General features: G+C 42.8%; 1 pseudogene; it reads right to left on the reverse strand.

The window, feature by feature from the left end:
• Positions 1 to 4258: 4258 nt before the first annotated feature.
• LOC123475947 lies at positions 4259 to 5945 on the reverse strand (annotated as a pseudogene).
• Positions 5946 to 7329: the final 1384 nt, after the last annotated feature.

Consider the following 7329-nt stretch of genomic DNA (forward strand, 5'->3'; position numbering starts at 1 on the left):
TTGACTCTTAAAAATCGAAGTAAAATTAGAAACAATTTCTTTAGAAACATCCTCTTTGGTTGTTAAGCACTCGCCATTGGAGGCAATGATTTTTTCAATACAACATCTGTGGAAGTTTTCTCTGGCACGGCTAACATGCAATATAGTTGCATCCTCATTTTCTTCTCCCTCAAAGCAACGGGATCGAACTCCGAAACCTTTGAGTGTGCTCTCCTCCCAAGATTTCGAGAAATTTCTCAACTCTTGAAAGGCAACCCAATCAAAGGTGTCTGCTTGGGCAATATCTTGCATACAGGACTGATAAAACATCTTAGTTTCTCTTATCCTCCTAGCCCTTTGTTTACAATATGCAATCGCGATGCGTCTGATTCCTGGTTTCAGGACACTCTCCCACCAATTTGCAACGTTACTTAGCCTAAGAGGATGATTAGAGCATTGTTTAATAAATTCAACAATATTTGTTTGGAAACCTTCTTCTAAAAAAATCAAAACATTCATTTTCCATAAGCCAACAGTAGATTTTGCAAGATGAGGGATGTTGAGATTGCATGTAAAGGAAGACTGTATCGACTGATGGTCACTAATAGACAAAGGTTGTAAGCAGATAATTCGAAAATTATCTGCAAAAGCCTTATTAGCATGAATCCGATCAAGTCGAGAGGAACCAACATGGTGATGAAAAGTATGGCCTGGTTCAGTTTTTCTTAGCTTTTTCCAGATATCAATGAGTTTCAAGCCCTCAATCATCTCCTTCAAAGCAAGGTTGATTATTTTAGAAGGACAGGATTGGGATTTGGTTTGTTTCCTGTCTTGGATGTCGTCAACCCAATTAAAATCGCCTATCAACACTAAGGGCAGCCGAGTTTTTGAAGCATTAGCAGGGATGGTACGACGAAGAAAATTGTTTCTCTCTTCCTTAGCCTGTTTTCCTGATGGAGCATAAATATTGATGACAGGAAACGAATTGAAATCTATAGATATCAGTCTGCCGTCAGGATCAAGAAGAAGTCGAGAATGGTCCAAGCCATGTTTAACGAGAAAGGCTGTCCCATTTTTATTGGGCCCAACATTCGACAAGAAGTAGTAGCAGCTTTCAATACTCGGACATGAATTAAATGCCACCTCTTGCAGCCCCACTACGTCAAAGTTACCATCCCTGGAAAAGTTTAAAAGGATTTGTCGACGCTCGGCTTACTTGATTCCTCCTATGTTGATAGAAGCAATTTTAATGTCCAGAGTCATTTACGGGGTAGTGGTATTTGGCTAGGTTTCCAAGATCTGGAATTTTTTTCGGTAATAGTTGGTAAAAATCTGATTCGGGGCCTTTTAGTTTCTGTCTGGAAGACATCTGATGTCTGGAAAGCATTTTCAGTGTGAAAGTCAATTGAAACAATGTTCCCTGTATTGGATGCAGTTGAAACCACTGTTGAGACTGCGGGTACTGGGATTCCTAGGAATCGGGTTTCTGGAATGATTATAGCTTGATTTGGGAGAACTTGTCCGTGCGGAATGTCTGGGGAGACTAATTCATTAATAGCTGTTAAATTTTCGGTCTCCTTGGCCTCATTTCCCTCAGATGAAGGATCTACTGAGATTTCCTCAGAAAGTTCTGTAGATGAAACCATATTTTCCTGTAATGTAACCTTTGCACTAGCTGCCTGTTCTACGTGACTTTTTTTAGCACCACAAGATTTCTCGGCATTGCTAGTTTCTCTATTTCTTCTAACGGTAGAACAGTTGTTACTAAAACGATTTTTGTCGTAACAAAGTCTGCCAGTCGATCGTTGACCTTCGTACTTCACAATGGCACGATAACCGCCTATGTTTACGTATGAATGTATGTTGTTTGTCAATGTCATACGAACGATCATCCAGGTAGCAGAAACAAGAAGTAAAAGACCTCGTCATCTTCGGCAGCCCTATAGCGTTCCCAACGAGTATCAATGACAGTTTCATATTCTTTAAGAAGAGTTTGGACTACATCTAAGTCAAGGTTCTGTGGGATTCCAGTGATTCTTACAAATCTCTTCTCAGTGTTACTGTAAAGGAGTAAACGACGTTGTCATGTGGTCTCCAGTACGAAAAAGTTAAATTTAATGCGGCGTCTTTACTTATGTAAAGGTTTCTAGACTGTGTATTTGCCAGTAAAACAACTCTACTTAAGATTATACAACCATGGACTTATATACCAAATATTGAAGGTTAAGAAGGGAGGGGTTTCCAATAACTTTTACTTTTATCATAAACAGTTAGCCTCAGGGAAGGTTGCATTCGTGATGACCTTCTTGCTGGGTGGGGTTGCTGTTGCTGGGAGGAGTTGCTGCGGTCTATTACATTCCTTCCCCCCTTTGACAAGAAGAAATTGGTCCTCCAATTTTTCCTCTTTGTCATCTGATTTTCTTCTTCTCCTTACTTCTTTTCGGCATGTGGCATGACAATGGTTAGATGAAAACTTGTATTTGTGATATCGTAATATCCTGATTAAGAGCTTGTTATTTTCTGCTGCCACTCTATGTGCAATGGTTTGGCCATCCTCTTCTATATCTGGGTCAGCTCCGTAGTCTAACTAAATTTGTTATGTCCAGTTTTCCCGATTTCACGCTTGTATGAAGTGGTGTTTTGTTGTTAAATTTCTGGTTTAGAAATTCTGCCTTCGGGTGGTAATCCCATGCAGCGGGACCCAATTTCTTGATGATACATCTTCTTATTTCTTCCCTTGGAGCGTCTATCATTTCTAAGAAAATTTCTTGATCGAGTAGTCGTGTGATGGCTTGTGTTCGTTTGTGAATGGCATCTGCTCTCGCTGGGGATAAAGTTGGGTGCGTTTTCATCGCACAGTTACTACATTTAGGTAGTGTTGCTTTTTGTGTAGCATTTGGATCGAATTTGAACGTTGGTGGATAAAAACCATAATCCCCGAAAAGTCCATCTCGTTCTGTTTCACTTTCTGTTTCAATGTCACTTTCGATCACTATGTAGTTTGTTTCTGGTTGCCTTTGAAAGGCAAGCAAGCGATGAAAGGCAGCCTTTCACCATCGTTTGCTTCATTATGTTGCACTGTGTCTTCACTGTCCCATTCCATCACTAAGGTTTCTTCGTTGTTTTTCTTTACTACATGGAAAACTTCCATTTTTACTTAACACTTGATTATTCGGTGGCTGTTTACACACTAATGGTATAGCGGAGACAATTCACTCCAAGTTTTTTTTTTTTGTTTTTTTATTTGTTATATTTTGAATTTTTAAATACATTTACTACTTTCCCCTTTTCACCCATGTTCCTTAAAAATAAAACATGATTAGTTGTGTTTTTTTTCTTAAAAAAAAAGGTAAAAGGTTAGTTGTTTTTAGATTCAACTTCCGTTGAGCATCTGCAAAGGTCTTCCCATACCATTCTGTTAACCACCGAAATAAGCGTGACGAAAATGTGGTTAACTCAGTGGCCAAAAGGGCCACGCTGCGATGTATTTAACACGAACACGAGGTTACAACGGCGAAAACGGGAACAAAAGGTTGCGACTGCAGCCAAGACTAAAACGAATGAGAATGACCTCGTTGCCGCATCTCCCTCCGTCTTCGACTACGGCGGAAATGCAGAAAAAAGGGTAAAACAAAAGAAGGGGGCTAACGCGAACATTTAGTTTTAGGTGTAAATGGGGTGGCGGAAGTGTAAGGGAGGGTGACCTATAGCAAAACCAAAGGATATTAGTTTAGCCAAGGTCAGACAAGTTCAGACTTGTCTGCCCCTCGGCAATGACACGAACACACACACACACACACACACGTACATACAGACATACAAACAAAATTAACTTTACATTTATTACTAACGACTTCTTTCGTTAACACATTCCATAACCCACAACGTACGGCTTGCGTTTTCTTTATCGTTGAAAGTTGACAATATACATTGCGGATTTCTTGTGCAAGTTTGGGCACTTACCTAGCAAGACAAGTTTTCTCTAATCCAAAAACGATTAATACAGAAGATAGAAACGACCCAGAGCTTCTAAATTAGTATAATGTCACATTTTTAAAATGTTCCTCGACTTCGTGATGGCTAACTGTTAAAAAAGGAGGTCAACAAATTTATTTAAAACAATACAAAAAACCGTAAACCAAAAGAGGTAATAATGAAACAAAAAAAGGTAAAAAAGTAATAATGGGGAAAAAAGTAAAAAGAACAATACAGACGAAATCGAACAAGAACAATAAAAACCAAATGAAATGAAATAAGAACAATAACATCAATTAGTCAATTAAAGCTGATAATTTTGGATATGACTGGGAATTCTTCTTTGGCGTTTGGGGCGGGAAGGTTCAACGGGAGGGTCGTTGGCCTCTGAGAGCGTAGAGTTCGGTAAAGGTGACGGTGGGTTGATCGTCGGTGAAGAGGGAGGACCTGATGACGGCTCGTCATCAGCGTTGTCGTCGGAATCAAGGTCGGTGATGTCGGCGCCGGTCTCATCCTCGATCGGTTCGACATTCCCGTCGCTGTCTTCTGGGTCTTCTTCGAAGGTGGTGAAAATGGCCGAGTCCTGTTCGGGTTGAGGAATCCAGTTGCCGTAGTTTCCGGGAAAGACGTTCCCGTCGGCGACGCACGCATTAGCCATTTTTATGAAGGCAACGAACGTATCGGGTTCCTCTTGGGCCGATAAAATTCGCTTCATCATGAAGAGGGCCAAGCACGTGAAGAGATGATTCCGCGGCGTGCCTCCCTTGATGAGGGTGCGCTTGGCGTGCGCCCACATTCCCTCGACGGTGTTGGTGTGAGCGCCGGTGATAGGGTCTTTGAAGTGCTTGGAATGGTTAACGGTGAGGTGGATATAACCATGTGTTCTGTAAGAAAAAAAAAGCAAGCAAAAAATTAGATTAATATTGGTATAAACTATACGATACGACAAATAATTGAAAGAAAGGTTTAATTACCCAAGACACTTGTATGCCCTCCATTCGTCCGAAATAATAGTTGTGCCAGGCACGATGTATTGCTTGATGATGGCAAGCAACGTTTTTCGTTTCCGGTCGGGAACTATCACCAGGAAGCAGCGATTCGTCCCGCGTTCAACACCGCCAAACACCCACTCGCCTTTTTTGTAGTTCCCGCGTCGATATTTTCCTGTATGTACAAATTAAAATGCACGAGTTAGTTAATGTGCAAAAAAAACGTTAATTAAAATTTGATTATGCTTACGTTTTTTGCCGAACAAGGATCCGTCAATCTCGACGGTCTTTCCAACCCCACCAATCTGGGTGAATTGGGCAGAAAGGCCGAAGACGAGATGAAAAACTACTTCTCGGAGATATTTCATCCATCGACCGATTGTCTCGTTGTTGGCTATCTTCATCTTCTCTTTCATCTGGGAGTAGCTCTGAGAATGATGAAGCGCATGAAGAAGCATAAAAAGAACAACGTCTAGAAACACAGAAAAAATGAATGAGCTAAATAAATAGTTCAATCCAAAAATTGATTTCATGTAATATTACCAGTTCCGGGATCGAAAGGCTTGATCGTTAGTATAACGTACTGGTGCGCACGGACGAAGTCGGACCCTTGCAGGGGCGTTTGTTCTTCGGGTTGCGATAGGTTCATTTTCAGTAGCAACCATCGACGTATCCTGTAGATTGATGTAATGCCATAGGTCGATTACACAAAGAACAGTTGCGATGAGAGAGAATGCCGTCGGAGACAAGCCTCTTGATTGCGTCGACACCTGTAATCACAAAACCACAAAATAAATGTTAGTGGGGTTGTTTAAAATAGGTTGAAAAAATACATTAAACCAATTACCTTATAGAGTAGGGTCCGTCGGTGATGGGTTCCCCGTGGGAATGAGCAGCTGCCAAATTTTGCCTTCGTCCCATCTATCATCCTGAATGGAGCGCCTAAAAGGAAAGGGAATTCTAATTAGCCTTAGAACGAGAGATAGTGTGAAATGTAGCCATTGCGAAATATTAATGCTCAAACCTAAATTTTTGCTCAACACTAAAATCTACTGCCACGATTATGTATCGATTCCCCTGTTTCGTCTTTGGGAACGGCCCTAAGATCTCCATACCCACCCTGTCAAACGGCTTTTCGACATGAACCACTTCCATAAATCCCGGCGGCCGTCTGTACGCACCCTTTTTCCTTGCCTGACACGCTTGGCACGACTTCACGTATCGTGTCACATCACTATACAACCCCATCCAATAGTACCTATGAGATACCCTTTCCAGTGTTCTGGTTTCACCCAAGTGCCCTGCTGTCATGTCATCGTGACACACCAGCAGTATCGCTCTCCTAAAGGCACTGGGTACACACAGCTTGAGAGCTACGCCCCCTCCTCCTGGATTAACACTTACTTGGAACAGGGTCCCGTCTTTCAGTGTATACTTCTCCAATTCTTCTCCTCTGTCCAATTTCTCCAACACGTAACCCCACTCCGTCCGCTGCCGCTCCATGAGTTCCTCCCGATCCCTTCCTCGTGTCACCAGGTTGATCGCCACTGATTCCGAACATACGTCACCCTCTGGAAAACGGGATAGGGCATCGGCATCCGCGTGCAGTCTCCCACTCTTATGCACTATCACGATTTCGTACTCTGACAGGAATAAGGCCCATCGAGCCAATTTCCAAGCCAGCTCCTTCTTTGACGTGAGCCAACACAGGGCATGATTGTCTGTCATGATCTTGATTGGATAGCCCCATACGAAGCTTCGGAATTTCCTGACAGCCCATACTAGCACCAGGCTTTCTTTCTCTGTAATGGAATAGTCCTTTTCCGCTGCGGTCATCAGCCTACTGGCGTATGCCAGGGGACGTTCAACCCCCCCCTGGCCTTTGCAAAAGAACTGCCCCGATTCCGTACCCGCACGCATCGGGGTGTATTTCGAACGGCAGCCTGTAATTCGGGTATGCCAATGTCACTGACCTAGCCATGGCTTCCTTCAGTTCTTGGAAACTGGTTTGCTGAATCAAGCCCCAATGAAACAAGGTTTTCTCCCTTGTCAGATCTGTCAAAGGTTTTGCTATCTGTGCGAATCCGCTAATGAATCTCCTGTAATAAGAACACATCCCCAGGAAGCTTCTCACAAATCTCACTTTCTCCGGTCTCGGTGCTCCCGCTGCTGGTTTTGGAAAGTCTTGCACGGCCCGCACTTTCTCCGGGTCCGGCCGGATCCCCTGGGCTCCTATCAGATGGCCCAGCGCTACCAACTCCGTTTCCCCAAACCTGCACTTTGAAGTCTTTATCTTCAGATTTGCTTTTTGTAGCGCCGCTAAAACCATCCTTAGTCTTTCCAGATGTTGCGTCGTGTTATTAGCGTAAACGATGATGTCGTCTAG

The sequence above is a fragment of the Daphnia magna genome, linkage group LG9, assembly GCF_020631705.1.
Source record: "Daphnia magna isolate NIES linkage group LG9, ASM2063170v1.1, whole genome shotgun sequence".
Lineage (NCBI taxonomy): Eukaryota > Metazoa > Arthropoda > Branchiopoda > Diplostraca > Daphniidae > Daphnia > Daphnia magna.